Here is a 15619-nt window from a genome sequence, read left to right as displayed (position 1 = left end):
CTGCTGTGATGCTCAGCTCCACATGAAGATGGTAAGGAAGCCATCACTGATGAGAAGCATGTATCATTTTTTGGATATCCAAAAGAAGGCCTTTGGATGGAAAGAAGATGTCATCATAGAGGTAATAGCAAATTAAAAAATTTGCAATTTGACTCACACATGCAAACTTTTGTGAATTTTATCAACCTGTGTCTGTCCATCAAATCTGGTTCATAAGTTAAGCAGTATTCCACGTCAGTAAACCAGAACACAGTGTTGACTTTGCATGGAAGTAGAATGCTAAAAGCCACCTGGTGTCTCTTTCCATTTTTCTTTCTTAGCCTCTGAGCAACTGTAAGATGGATGGGTCAAGCAAGTAATAAGGAGTTTACTCAACAACAAGAACAGCAATGCACAAGTGTATGTGTATCTCCTGTGTATTTAGAATTAGATAAACCTAGTCCCTGCTTCTAAGATAAACAGAGAAGACATCCATGTTAATGAAAATGTCCAGTACTATATGATATGTGATTTTGTAGGTAAACATGGAAGAAACTTTAAGAGCACAGGTGGAAAAAATACCTACATGTTCTCTCAGAACCGATTTAAATTAGTGATTCAAACTGTATAAACTTTTGCATGATTTCTCTCCAGTCAGTGATAGACCAGTATAGAGAACTGATTTAAAATGTCCACTAAATCCATCTGGAGGCATCCAGGGAACATTCGAACTGCAAAGCAAATGCATTTATAGATCAGCTGGTTTCAGAATCATGCCCATGATGTATACCCCACATATCTTCTTGAATACATCCTTTAGCATCACTGACCATACAGAATGTGGAAGAACAAATTTAAACTCTCTACTGACATGTTATTAGAATTGGATGAATGTTTTCACTGAGAAAATACCAACCCCAGTGCAAATACATTGGTGTTTGAAGAAGTCTTGAAACTTTTATTGGTAGAGTTAAGTATGGGTTTCTATAAATAGGAAAGGCAAAAAAGTAAAACCCATTTTTACCAACAAAAGGAAAATTTCATGCAAAGATGTAAAGCTAATATATATAGCACTTTATTGTAAGGAAGAATGGAAACCTATTTAAAAGATCTTGAGATGGAAATTGTGACCTACACAACAGACTAATGCGGATAGTATGATCCAATGTCAGGAAAGGTAGAGCTTTAAAGTCTATTTCTTTTTTTTTCGTCTTTAACTTTTTTGTTTTCTCAATATGACTCATTCATTCATTCTTTTTGTTTTCATTTTCTTTTTCATTATAAGTTACTACAAGTTATTGAATACAGTTCCCTGTGCTATACAGTAGAAACTTGTTCATCTACTTTATTTTATTTTTTTGTGTTCTTTTTCTATTGAAAGATAGAGTTTATAATGTTGTGTCAATTTCTGGTTTATAGCATGATGTTTCAGTCATACATATACATACATACATTCCTTTTCATATTCTTTTTCATTACAAGTTACAAGATATTGAATATAGTTCCCTGTGTTATACAGTAGAAACCTGTCTATCTATTTTATATAGTAGTTAGTATCAGCAAATCTCAAACTCCCAATTTATCCTTTCCTACCTCTTTTCCCCCTGGTAACTGTAAGTTTGTCTTCTATGTCTGTGAGTCGTTTCTATTTTGTAAACAAGTTCATTTGTGTCTCTTTTTTTTTTTAAGATTCCACATGTAAGTGACATCATATGGTATTTTTCTTTCTCTTTCTGGCTTACTTCACTTACAATGATGATCTCCAGGTCTATCCATGTTGCTGCAAATGGCATTATTTTGTTCTGTTTTTAGAGCTGAGTAGTATTCCATTGTATATGCACACCACATCTTCTTTATCCTGTCATTTGTTAATGGACATTTAGCTTGTTTCCATGTCTTGGCCATTGTAGATAGTGATGCTATGAATATTGGAGTGCATATAACTTTTTGAATTAGAGATCCCTCCAGATATACATCCAGGAGTGAGATTGCTGGATCATATAGTAAGACTATTTTTAATTTTTTATGGAATTTCCACACTGTTTTTCCATAATGGCTGCACCAAACTACATTCCCACCAACAGTATAGGTGGGTTCCCTTTTCTCCATACCCTCTCCAATATTTATCATTTGTGGTACAGCCTATTTCTTTATCATTGGCATGTCTCATGGTTACCATATTTTGTTTTCATGAATTTATTTGCTCATCTGTCTATTTATTCAGCCTTAATTGGGCTTATTCTACGTTTATTCACTCAACATTTATTAAATGTTTATGCATGCTGGCCTATTTTGCTATATTCTAGGGATTTTGAGATTCTCTTTATGGAGGAAGGATAAACAAGGGCAACTTTACCTGAAACTACCTTGTAAGAGATAATCATATGTTGTCATTTTATCTTTCATGTTTGTTGTTGTTAACCAGGGTAGGCTGATGTAACTTCATAGTATCCATAAGTTACAAGTGGCTCTTTGTTGAATTGACTTGCTTGAAAGGAGAAGGGTATATATGAACATTGTTAATTAGAAGTTCGCCTAATTAGTTAGTAGAATATGAAATGATGTATCCATCTACTCCATATGAAGTCATATAAAATCATTTTCAAAATGCAAGATTCTTAAATGAGAGTTTATTTTTTATGACTCAGACATACCCATTGAAGGTTATGAACAGGGACAGTGTCAACATCCTCTTTGTCTGGCTAGTTTGTAGAAAGTTGATACGCTGATATTTAAAAACATACCCAGTTTAAACACTACCCACAAGCCTTATGATCTTGTCTTTTGAATTTATCCTTCATTCTGATGTCAAATCTCAAGTACTTTCTCACGAAGGTAAATTTCTGTTTTTAACCTCAAAAGCCCAAAAGAAAACATACACAAAGTCTCCTACGCACATCAGGTACATTTCTCCAAAGTGTACTTGACATGGGAGAGATGAGACTTACATCCTGATGACAATAAGAATTGAGGGAAAGTAAACATATTATCACATATTTGCTTGAATGACTTGATCAATGAGCATCTGTTGAGTAACATGCCTTTGAGTTCTTACTCAAAGAGGCAAAATGTATTAGTCATAAACCATTAAAACAAGCATGTTAATTGATTTACCATTTTCTTCTTTGCATATTTGATATTTAAGGATATGTTTCTTAAAAGCCAGCCATTCTACTGAGCGTTGGCAGAGTATTCTTGTATATAATTCTAATATGCAGTGATTTCAAATATAAAGCAAGATTATCTGTACAGCAGATTTAGCTCTGCCTCGGTAACATCGCTTCCAAGTGCTACCATGAAGAGCAAGATGTAAAAGAAACCAACTCTCGCTGCAACCGTGTGATTGTTTAACGGTGGAGGCAAGTCTAGACACAAGTACCTACAATAGAGCCACGTATGTGCAGAGAGACAGACGACCAGTCAGTCCAGTTGAGTGAGAGATTTTTTCTGACTGCTAGAGCTGAAATGCTCCATTCTTTTCTAATTGTAAACCAGCTATTCTATTATTTAAAATAAGGTGTTGCCCAGAGGACATGTCTGCCTCTTCTTCCATATTATTAAATGGTCATTAGAGGCTGCTGCATAGGGAACATATAAATGAAATGATACGAGAGCTATAGCAGTTTCAGTAGACAAGATGATAAATTGCTTTGAGGAGAATTGGCTCAAAGAAAAACAGCAGTAAGGGCTTATGGTAGAAGCAGTCTTCATAAAGAACACAATAACTCAGCTGTCACAGGTTACTGGGCTCTGGAGGGCTGACAATGAAGTAAGAGCAAAGCTGAGTCTATGGAATGACTCAACACATAGGCATAGAAATAAACTCTCTCACTAAAGTCAATATTGCCACATGTTCTTCTGGACGACTTCCCAACGAACATGGAAATATCATCACTCTGGAGATTTAAAAGGATGTCAGTAAGCTTTGGTCCACAGGCTTGGAGCATGGACTGGATGTTCTGAGTTCTGAAAGGAAAATCAATTTAGAATGATGTTTACTTCATTTTACAATAGCCTTCACCTTACTCACTCCTTACAGGTGCCCAAATAGAATATGAAAATGTCAGAGTGAGAGAGGCACTTGTAATATGACGGAGAATTTAAGTCTCAGCATTAGGAATATTTGAACTTGGGAGGCAAGGGAGCATCACTCTTCACAGGTTGTTTTCCCTACTAGAGATACTGACAGAGGGAGGGATGAGGGGGAAAGACAGAGAGAGAGATGGACAGCAGGCTCACAGAGAGAGACAGACAGACAGAGAGACAGACAGACAGAGAGATTCATCAGGACCCAAATGTAGTTTCATTCAGTGCAACTGAACTGGTGTTGTTCACCCTACTGGAAGTTTAAATACAACAGAAGTAGATTATGACTAATACAGGGACAATTTTTTAAGGCAATAGTTTGCAACCATGACTGAATTTGAGAATGACCTAGAAGAGCTAATTTATAGTAATCCAATCCTAGGTCCTAACCCAGACCAATTAAATCAGTATATTTCTGGAAATATAAATCTCCAAAGATAATTCTAGTATGAAGCAAAAGTTGGGAGACTATGGTCTAAGGGTATACAGAACAGGATGAGATGTATCTTGATAGAGTTGAATATTCGTCATGTTATTTGAACTTGTAAAATTTGAATTTGTAAACATGTTATAGTTAGAAATAACATCCATGCCTCAAACATCAGAAATGGGTATAATAAACAATTGTGAGGGGACTCACTGACCTCAAGACACTTCAGGTAAGTATGATGAGGTTTCCTCCAGATATAAATTTCTTTATATTCTCTGACACAGTGGCCATCTCACAAGTTAAGGACACACCTTGTTTTCTTGCACCAACATACGTACATTTGATCATTTATTAGAAACTGAACACGTTGGTTTTTTAGCATTTTTGTTAGTGTTGTCATATGAATAAAAATGTGAAGACAATTTGAAACATTCTTTCTACTATGCATGCTGTAGTCCTGACCTGTCACTAGACTTGAGTTCTAATCTAGTTCTTATCCCAAGATTTGGGTGACAGCTTGACCTATGTGAATACTATTACTTTATTTCTGATTGTTAATTATTGATAATATTTACCATGACCATAAAGTTTGGCCATTTTAAAGAAAAAGTAAATAAACATGAAACAACAAGGTCCTGTGTGGATGCAAGTAATACATAGCATAGATTTTTCTTGATATTTCTCTTACATTGGTCATGCATCCATTTGGTTTTTAACACTGAGAGCCAGATATAAGAATAAAAAGTTTTGGAAGAAGAGATGACAAAGCTGAGTTAGGTTTTCCCCACTCCCTGGAGTAGGAGATACAGTTCTCACTTGGAGTCAGGGGTGAGAAGGAGAAGCAAAGTGTCCATGTGCTGGAATTGTCCTCAAAAGTGATGTTCCGTCTCAGCCAAACTCAAGGGAACAGAAGGAGAAGAGAAACTTCAGGTAGGTCTAGTGAAGGTAAATGGTGCTCATGCTTCACTTCAAAAGTATATTCCAGGCAGATTAAAACTCTGTGCCCAGAAAGACGCAGGAGAAGGAGTGGCAGTAATTGAGGTTGATGTCTCTAGACAGAGAGGGTCTAAGCTCCACCAGAGAGTTTCTAGGGGCATCAGAGTGGTCCCCAGAGGAATAACAAGTGAGCTTTGCTAGACCTGGATTCAGAGAGACCTCGTATTTGGGAAGAAAGGACAGAATAGCTGCAACCTTCATGTAACAAAGGATGAGGCAGGACCAGGTAAACCTCAGAGGACCCTGAAGTGGATCAATGGCCAATCATGGCCAGATGGTCCCATCCACAATCCTGGGGCACCGTCCTTCAGACTTTAGGGAAAACCAAACACACAGTAGAGAGAAATTTCCATGTGACTGACATTTTTGTCTTTTAACCATCCATCAGAATTGAGTTTAATATAGAAACACTTTTGTCAGGCAGTGTTAAAGTCGCACTTTATGCCTGCTTGAACTTGTGGCCCAGATTTGTACGAAAGACAGAAGGTGTATCAGTAACACTAAAAAATGCCCATACAGATCTATCCCAGGGTGAACTTGTCTGAACTGGTTTAGATTGTTGATGATCTGAACATCACATAAACTTTGCTATGTTAAACCTCTTATACAGAATCTCCTTGAATGCTGACCCTATTTCTGGATTGTCTGTGCTGCTTCTGGCTTCATAGTTCTGTTCACTGTTTTTTCAGTGTTAGACTCAGCTTGGACCTCGAGCATGCCACAGCTTTCAGGTTGAGCCAGGCCACCAACGTGTGAGCCCACCTAGCTCACGTGTTGGGCAAATTCAAATTAAATTCTCCTCTTTATACAGTATTAACCAGTAAAACAATGAGCAGTTACACACACATAGACACAGAGTTTACCAGAGTTTCACTATATTTAGTGAACTAAACATAGGAAGATATGAAATACTTCAAACTAGCATGTTGTAGGAGAGTGATGTCTTTAATATATTAATTGATTGCAGTTCTGGCTTTTTCCTTAGGGAGACAAAAAGTGGGTCTGGAGAAAAGAGCAGTGAGAAGGTCAATTGGTAACTAAAATTAGATAAAGAGGGAGAGTAATCCGGGGTGGGGAGAGAGCTGGGGCCCTCCACTGCAGAACAAGGAGCAGAGCTGATGTCTTTAAGGGATGAGCTGCCTCAGAGCCAGGGCCCCCTGCTTCCTCTGCCCTGCCACTCGGCACCAGTCTGTGAGCACGCATCACCCACCAACCCTCCCTGCACTGACCATAGATGTGAACAAGTGGGAAAAACAAAAGGGGGTGGGGGTAGGACACCTAGATTCCCTGAATAGCTGTGGGTGCATAAAAGGAGTATCTTTTTTTGGGAAGGTGGTAATTAGGTTTGTTTGTTTGTTTGTTTATTTAATGGAGGTACTGGGAATTGAACCCAGGACCTCGTGCATGTATGCACATTCTCTACCACTGAGCTATACCCTCCCTAAAGAGAGTAACTTGACTTCCATTTTTGAAAGTATGGTAGCTTATTTATCTTGACCACCCCTTCCACGAACCACTGTTTTTATTAAAGGTGAAAAGTAAGATGCTTGCAGCAGAGAGATTCAAAATTACAGTTATCTGTAGAAAATGGAAATACACAAGGGTGTTTCTCCCATAAATAGTACTTACGTCTCAGGTTGCAGTATTACAGGCGTGGCTGAGCACGGGGGTGTGGTGGAGCCTTGCTGTTCATCTATGATCAGACTGAGCTGAACAATGGGGGCTTGTCCCTACAGGTTGAGCCAGGTGAGTACTACCACCACTAACAAGGCAACACACACACATGTGCGCACACACACACACACACAAGCACACATGAAACCAGGCAGCATAAGTTTTACTTTCTGACTTACAACTCAGTGTCCACATTGCAAAGAATAAGACTGTATTCATGAGGAAGCCAGAATCTGTCCTATGACATGCCTATGGGATGACGGTCAGCATGTGGGTATGATCTTAGAAAAGACAAATCTGTACAGAGTCCTAAAGTGGGTATCCAAGAGAAAAATTGGGGTTTTTTTGGTGGGCTGACAGTGGTGGGGGTGCTCTGTTGTGCTGTTACACTCCTACTAGCAACCATCCTAGAGACCTGTCAGTAGTTACATGAGCAACTTGTTATAGGTGGGGGTCACTTAGCCTATTGTCACTCTTTATACATTTGCAAATCTAAGCCTTATTTCCTTTCAAGCCAACTTTCACTGAATTTTTTTGTAGATTTAATAACCTTACTTTTTCTGAACGTTTCCACTTCCTTTCTTACGCTGCAGTCATGAGCTGGCCTCAATACACTGAAGTATATTCAGCATTCTAAACACACTGCAACCCCCCCCCCCGAAAGCCTGGAATGCACATAATTTGGAGAGTGAAAATGGCTGGAAAGCATGAAGTCTCATTATCCATAGGTAAGTAACCCAAATCCGTGTCTAGATATTTAAATATAAATAGTTCCTGATATCTGGATTGTGACAGATGTAAGTCACATTATCACTTGTTAATTGCCTCCATTACTAACTTCATTACTTCTTTTTGGCTTTAAGAGGACCCTGTGTGAGCTCACGGGGCTCAGTGGCTTCGGGTGAGAGAGAAACGAGCACTTTTCCTTGGGTGTATCGCTGGGATTTTGTTGAGACACATGACATTTCGACCTCAGGTTATGCTAAATGAGTGACTAAAACGACCCTTGGGGAGCTTACCTGACATGCGGCTTCTTTAGCAATCCAGGTGCCTAAAGCCAGGCTGCCTATCACATTTTTCAGTCTCTCCCTCTCCGTGTCATTTGTCTCCTGCAGCCCATGGTGCTGTGTTGTACCTAGAGGGGCATTTTGCTTTTCTAAGATAACGGTCTATTTTACCATCAACATTCTTTTCCTACCATTGAAATACAATTCATTTTTTTAAGAAAAATCTCCAGAGTGTCATGCTATATTAAGCAATGGAACTTCAACTTCCCCAGAAGTATATATAAAGTCTGAAGGGTTGAGTTGAAAACACACCATCACATTTCCTTAGTTGCTGATAGAAATGGACAATTAGCTCTGTCTTACACACACATTTTAGGGCGTATTTTGTTGGTGGTTTATATTTTTCAATAATACCCTCTCTAGAGCTTTCCTGTCCCTGATTATCAGCTGATAATCTTCAAATCCCTTTGCCCTTTTCTCTTTCATGCAGATATTTAAGCCCCTTCATTTAGAGGTTGATGTAATATAGTCACTGAAGTCTTGTCAGAACTGCAGCTCCTATTTTTATTTTTCCAGACTCTTTCTTGGGTGATCGCTAACTTAATTTTTCACCTGCATTGAAAGAAACCTAGTCTATGTTGAAATTATGTCAAAATAGCTGATTGAAAAGTGAAAAATTCAAGTTATCTCTTTTGACTCCTTTAAGAAAATTATTTAACAGATATATATAGATTTCCTAAAATGTGCTAAGTACTCTGCTGGGCACTAGGCAAATATAATGTCCAATACACACTCCCCAGTTCTGGTGTGGACAGGTTGAGAGCGTCACATAAGAAAAGTATAAAAATCCAAGTTATATGCAGTGTAAGGTAATGATGAAATGAATGACATTGGACTCAAGTTCTGTCTTTGTCATCCAAGCTGTGAAACCCTGGGCGTGTTACTTTGAACTTGGTTTCCTCATTTGCATAATGGGATGATAATAATAATGCCTGCTCTGAGGATGAAATAGGAGCACAAAGTTCTTAGAACAGCGCTGGCACACGGTGACCATTAAATAAATATCAGTTATTTTTACCATTATCCTTAAAGCAGAGTCTAAATACAGGCTTGTGTTCAGAGCCATGGGAGCTAAGAGGAGGGAGAAAATTTCTCTCTTGAATAAAAGTAGAAAATATGTGTGGCCACAGAGGTAATGAGTAAACTGGGTGAGTCTTTGTGGATTAGTAGAAATATCTTTTGGCTTGGCCAGCTGTTAAGATGTGTGTGTGTGTGTTTGTATATGCGTTTGTGTGCATGATTGTACGTGTGTGAGTGTGGGTGGGTGGGTATTCAAAAGCAGCTCTGATTTGCTTTTGTTTCCTTTTTTTCCCCCCCAAATAAAGGACTAGTCTCATTAAGTCCATTAAATAACTTGTAATTCTTTGGTTACAGTCAATCTAACTTTAGCTAATTATTTTTAAAGAAAATGTATCTGATGTTTGGGGGAATGTGCACTATCAAATGGGAGGGTCAAGAACCAGGCACAGAGAAGTGAGAAACCCAGCAGCCCTGGTAATTGGAACTACTCAGGGTACCCTTGGGTATCTCTGCCAGATGAATAAATGCCAATGCTTTTTTTTTCATGCTTCTCAAGATTCAAGTTTCCTATTACAGTCCTACCTCTGTCTGCTGCCAGGGTCTGCCACTCTGCCCATTTTAAAGGTGTCAGTTTCAAAAAAATCATCACACCAGTGACAGGGACACATATAACTTAATGGGTTATTATTGAGGAATATGCAAGCATAGGGCATCTCGGGGTGAGGAGTCCCATGAGCAGTAAGAGGAAGTGGGAAAAGGAGAGAGAACCTGGGCTCCAGGCAGCTGCCCAGAGGGTGTTTACAGAATGTGGGGTGTAGACTGACTGTGGAACTCTTTGCATAGAAGGAAGATCAGAGGGGTAGAGTGAGTTGCCTTGATGTAATGGGTCTAACAGAAATGAGTCGGCTGGGGCTTCTGATGGTGTTCACCATGGCAGTAGTTAATGGCTTAGCCAAATTCGGTTTTGCTGGGGTTGACTTACTGCTTCTCACCCTATGTGTCCACAGTTCCCAAGGGAGGCAGACTGACTGGTCACACTTTGGTGAGGTGACCCCCTTTCACCCTTGGCTGTGACTTTCACTCTGATTGATAGTCCACCACAATGCCACACACTGAAGGAAAAGAAATGGCTACTGAGCAGGCAGATGGTCCTAAGGTCCTAAGGTCCATCTCCTAGCCCTGAGCATGTGATGACTGCTAGTCCTTGAAACCTTTTGAAAAAGTTTTTTTTTTCCTTTCTATTCTTTAAAATTAAAGCAATAAAGTTGAGGAATACATTTTGCAGGGGCTGGAGGGGTGTTGGGGAGAAATGTTATGTGAGAAGAGATGGGGAAGCTGGTGACGAGAGACAGAGTAAAGTCAATTCAAAAAATGTAAAAATAGAAATGAAGAGAGTATTCAGGTTTTAAATGTCCTGCTTCTCTTTGAAACATGTACTCTACACAAAACTGCTTATCACTGACCCCCTCAGCCCGATTTTAGGTTTGTTACAGGCTTTACAAGGTATCCCAATTTTCTAAAAACTTCCTGAGATGAAGGGTTCACCATAGTACACAAAAAAGCACTCAACAAATACTGAATTTTTAAAGAAATTTCACAGCTGTGTTCATGTGACAGTATTCTGTGAGATTTTCACAGAATTTTTTATAATATACATGCATGTATATTATGAAAGCATTTAATTCAAAGAGCCACAGAAAATATTTTGGAAAAAAAATTATAAAAACATCTTGTACTTCCAAATCGATGGTAAAATGTTGACTCCATTTATATAGTTCTTTATAAATTAATTGACCATCTTTTTCTTGGCCACTTAACATTTTTTAAATATAACAAAATATTTTTACTCATCGTAACTGTATTTATTTATTTATGTTGTATTTTTTATTGAAGTATAGTCAGTTTATCACATTATTTCAATTTCTGGTATACAGTATAATGCTTCAGTCAGATAATGAACATACATATATTCACATGTTCTTTTTCACTGCAGTTACCATAAGATATTGAATATAGTTCCATGTGTTATACAGTATAAAATTGTTATATATCTTAAAAATTATATATCTATTTTATATATATTAGTTAGTATCTGTAAATCTCAAACTCCCAATTTATCCCTTCCTACCCCTCCCCCACTGGTAACCATAAGTTTGTTTTCTGAGTCTGTTTCTGTTTTGTAAATAACTTTGTTTGTCTTTTTTTTTTAAGATTCCACATATAAGTGATATCATATGGTGTTTTTCTTTCTCTTTCTGGCTTACTTCACTTAGAATGACTATCTCCAAGTCCATCTATGTTGCTGCATATGGCATTATTTTATCACTTTTTATGGCTGAGTAGTATTCCATTGTATAAATATACCACAGCTTCTTTACCCAGTCATCTGCTGATGGACATTTAGGTTGTTTCCATGTCTTGGCTATTGTAAATAGTGCTGTTATGAACATTAGGGAGCATGTATCTTTTTGAATTAAGGTTGACTCTGGATATATGCCCAAGAGTGGGATTGCTGAATCATTTGGAAAGTCTATTTTTAGTTTTTTGAGGCATCTCCATACTGTTTTCCATAATGGCTGCACCAAACTACATTCCCACCAACAGTGTAGGAGGGTTCCCTTTCCTCCACACCCTCTCCAGCATTTATCGTTTGTGGACTTTTGAATGATGGCCATTCTGATTTGTGTGAAGTGAGAACCTCATTATAGTTTTGATTTGCATTTGTCTGATAATTAGCAGTATTCAGCATTTTTTCAAGTGCCTATTTTTGGCCACAACTTTTATTAGGATTGGGATAAGGGAAGATAATAGCTTCTCCAAAGATCACGGCATGACAAATAAGGGAACAGACAATATTTAGTGCATAGCTTTAAAGAAGAATTTAAGTGCTTAATCAAAATAGGAAGATATAATTTAATGACATTAATAATTTCAAGTCATACTCAGATTCAAAGATAGATGCTTTCATTCTGTGCATCACTGAACAGAATTACTTTGTGACACCTCTTCTGATTCACAAGGTAAAAATAATCGCCCACTGTTCTTAGTGTCATAATACTATGTTAATAACTCTTCTGCAGCACAAATAACAGTGTATACTATTTAGTCACATGCGCCTATCCTTGGCGTACGTCTGAAGAATTAGAACAGAAGTGTAAGCTTATCCTCATGCTCTCAACACTTAGTGCAAGGCAGACAATTTGATAGTAGAATTCAGTGTGGTTGATCTTTCTGTTAAGTAATAAAATGATTGAAATATGGTACCAAAGGGAGAAGGAGGAAATTAGCTATGGAACATATTTTCTTCCGCACTCAGGTTCATGGTCAACTAACTTCATGACCTTGGGAAAATAACTGTTGTCATTTGTGAAAGGATATCTGACTCTCTGTGTTGTTTGGAAGATGAAAAGTGATAAATATATCCTAACTGCCATGCAAAATATTATTACTGAATTTGGCATGCTTCTGCATATCCTTGAGAATACTTGTTTTGTGTTCAATAGCTGAGAAAATACAAAAGCAGGCTGGGAATTAAAAGAGAGAAAGGTCTATATCAGGTTTGAGATTTTCTTTAAAGTATTGACCAACTCTTAGCACCACAAAATTATGCTTCCATTTAGCTCAATTTTGGCTCCTGTCTGAGTCTTGGGAGGCGATAAGATAAGATAATTCAGGGAAGTTCTTTTAACAATGTTTATTGAGTATTTATTATGTCTAAGGATTCTGCTAGCTACTATAGTTATCAATATCATAGAAAAAAGTCTTTCATTCTAGTGAGAAATGCAGACTAGTAAACAAAAATAATGACAATGTATGATAGATTAAAGCACAATGCACGGGGGTGGGGGATGTTTGAGTCATTTTTCTCAGGGCATTTTCTCTGAAGCTCTTAATATAACAGGACACAACCAATGGTATGTTGAGGCCAGTTCCTAAGGGCTCAGATAAGCTGACTGTGAGCATCTTTTCCCAACTCTTCCTTCCATGATATCATGTTGGTACCACTTGCAACTATCCTTGGTGGGGGATATTCACAACAAAGAAGTGAACAAATATTATAAATCAAGACTTTCCTTCACCACTACCCCAGAATCACTTTCAAAATATTTATACAGGAATTTATATACACTACTGCGTACAATTCTAAAAGAAAACAGTTGATGAGAAAAGGAAAATACATTTGTGTCTTTAGGCTAGGACAACTTGACATTTTACACTTTTTCCCTCATATATGTGAAGGCATGGTTTGCATGCTTAGGTTAGTTTTAGAGTGATTTTTTTTTCCCCTTTTCTCTTTTCTAAGAACCTCCAGAACAAATAGCAATAAATAATTCAAACCTCCTAGTGACTGATTTTCTTCTTAAGGCATAAGATATATTCATTTGAGTGATAATACTGATATGAGATTAAATAATTTTTAAGCATTTTCTTCTCAGCTGATAGTCTCATCATTACACATCACAGGTAATAACTCTTGTCATATGTTATAGATCAACGCATGGTAAAAAATGAAATATGCAACTGGAAGACTGTCGTGAAACCTGACGGAGCACTGGCTGCAGTGTTCAAATGACCTGAGGTGATAATAATTGCCCAAATGCCAACTGAAATTCAAAGGGCAGCTTTGCTGCATTGAGTGCAGTTTTGCTTAGTATAAATTAATTTCGCAGTTTCCTTTTTCATTGGTGATCACCAAGGATCCATGTCCTACTGCCAATAAATAAGACTTCACTTGTCTCTTGAAATAATTATTTGTGTGAAATAGAACTGGCAGAAGCCAGTTTTCGTAGCCTGCAGCTATTTCTCCTCCACTAGAGCACTCTAAATTCGTTAACTTTTTCAATTACTTTTGTAGCAGACGATTATCTTTCTAACCCAATCAATTTGTCCACATTTTCATCAATGCACAGTCTTGAAGCTGGGGAGAAAATCTGCCGGTAGAGGCCAAATCTCTGCTTTAGAGTTACTCTTTTTGGTTTATGAAATTGTAAAACCTTGAATTCTTTAGTAATGTTCTTTTCTAATAACATTCCACCACCTCTCTAGGGCTTCATTTACTGTGGAAAAGGTTTTTAAATGGTTTTAGATGAGTAGATAGATGATTTCACCTGAATTACTACAGATCGGGACTGGTTACAGGACTGCAAATACTCCTTAGGGATCTGTACACCAAAAGCTGGTCTGTTAGGCGCCCCATGTCCCGCTGTAGGCAGGCGCTATTACACCTGGGGGTCAGATTCTAATTGCTAACGCTTCCTGAAGGCAGGTGAAGGTTAGCCAGTGAGAGAAAGAGAAAAGGTCAGGAACAGATAACAGCACTTTTCCTCAGAGCCCCAGCAGAAAAACTCTCCATCGCGTACTTCAGAGGCTGTTTCAAAGGACCATTTGCTGTATCAGAGATCTAGAATTCTAAAGACATGAGATATTACTGAAAAGATCTACATTTTTAATGTTCTTCTTCTTTTTTTTTTTTTTTTTTAAATCTAGATCTCCTCTAGGTTTGTGAGATGTCTTCTCCACAACTGGAGAGGTTAGTTAACACAGGTGGGAGAAGCCAACACAGCCTGAGGACAAATATGCCAGAATCTATTCCAAGGGGAGTGAATTAATTCAATAGGGGTAAGTACAGAGATTGGAAAGCCATACAGGTTTGAGGGAAAAGTGATTCGCAATTTAGTAGGTCTGCAACCTTGGCTAAATTTCTCATTTCTCCAAGCCCTGAAGGTTTGATGGATGACCTTGTGGTAAACATGTCGGCCAGTATATGAACGTTTATATGCACCTCACACCAGATGAGAAGCTTTATCATCTTCATCTGTTTTAATCTTTTAAAGTTCTACAAGGTATATCTTGCCATCAACTACACTTTCAAATGAGGAATTGAGGTTTTGTGGTGATTAAACAGTTTCCTCAAAGTCACATTGCTAGACACGGCAGAGTTAGAATTCAAGGCCAGGAAAACTCTTTGTGAAGCTTCCACTCTTATCTAATAGCCCTTATGAACCCCTACATTTCTTACCTAGTTGATAGCTAAGTGAAATACATATGAGAAGTATTAGTTGACCATTGCTGAGGAGCAAAATATCGTACATTGAATGGCTAAAGAAAAATCCATTCGTCAGCCCATAGTTCATTAGGTCAGAAGTCCAGAATAGGATGGCTTATTTTTCTGCTTAAGACTGAAATCAGCCAGGCTGTTTTTTCATGTAGAGGTTCACAGGGGAAAAAAAAATCTGCTTCTAAGCTTATTTTTGCAATGGGGCAGATATCATCTGCCATTAGAGGACTGGGATCCTCTCTTCCCCTAGAGCCAACATCTGGGTTTTATTCTCAGCTCTTAGAAGCTGTCCCTTTCCTGGGAAGCTCC

Source organism: Camelus ferus, chromosome 2, assembly GCF_009834535.1.
Source record: "Camelus ferus isolate YT-003-E chromosome 2, BCGSAC_Cfer_1.0, whole genome shotgun sequence".
NCBI lineage: Eukaryota > Metazoa > Chordata > Mammalia > Artiodactyla > Camelidae > Camelus > Camelus ferus.
Note: the sequence above shows the minus strand (reverse complement) of the source record.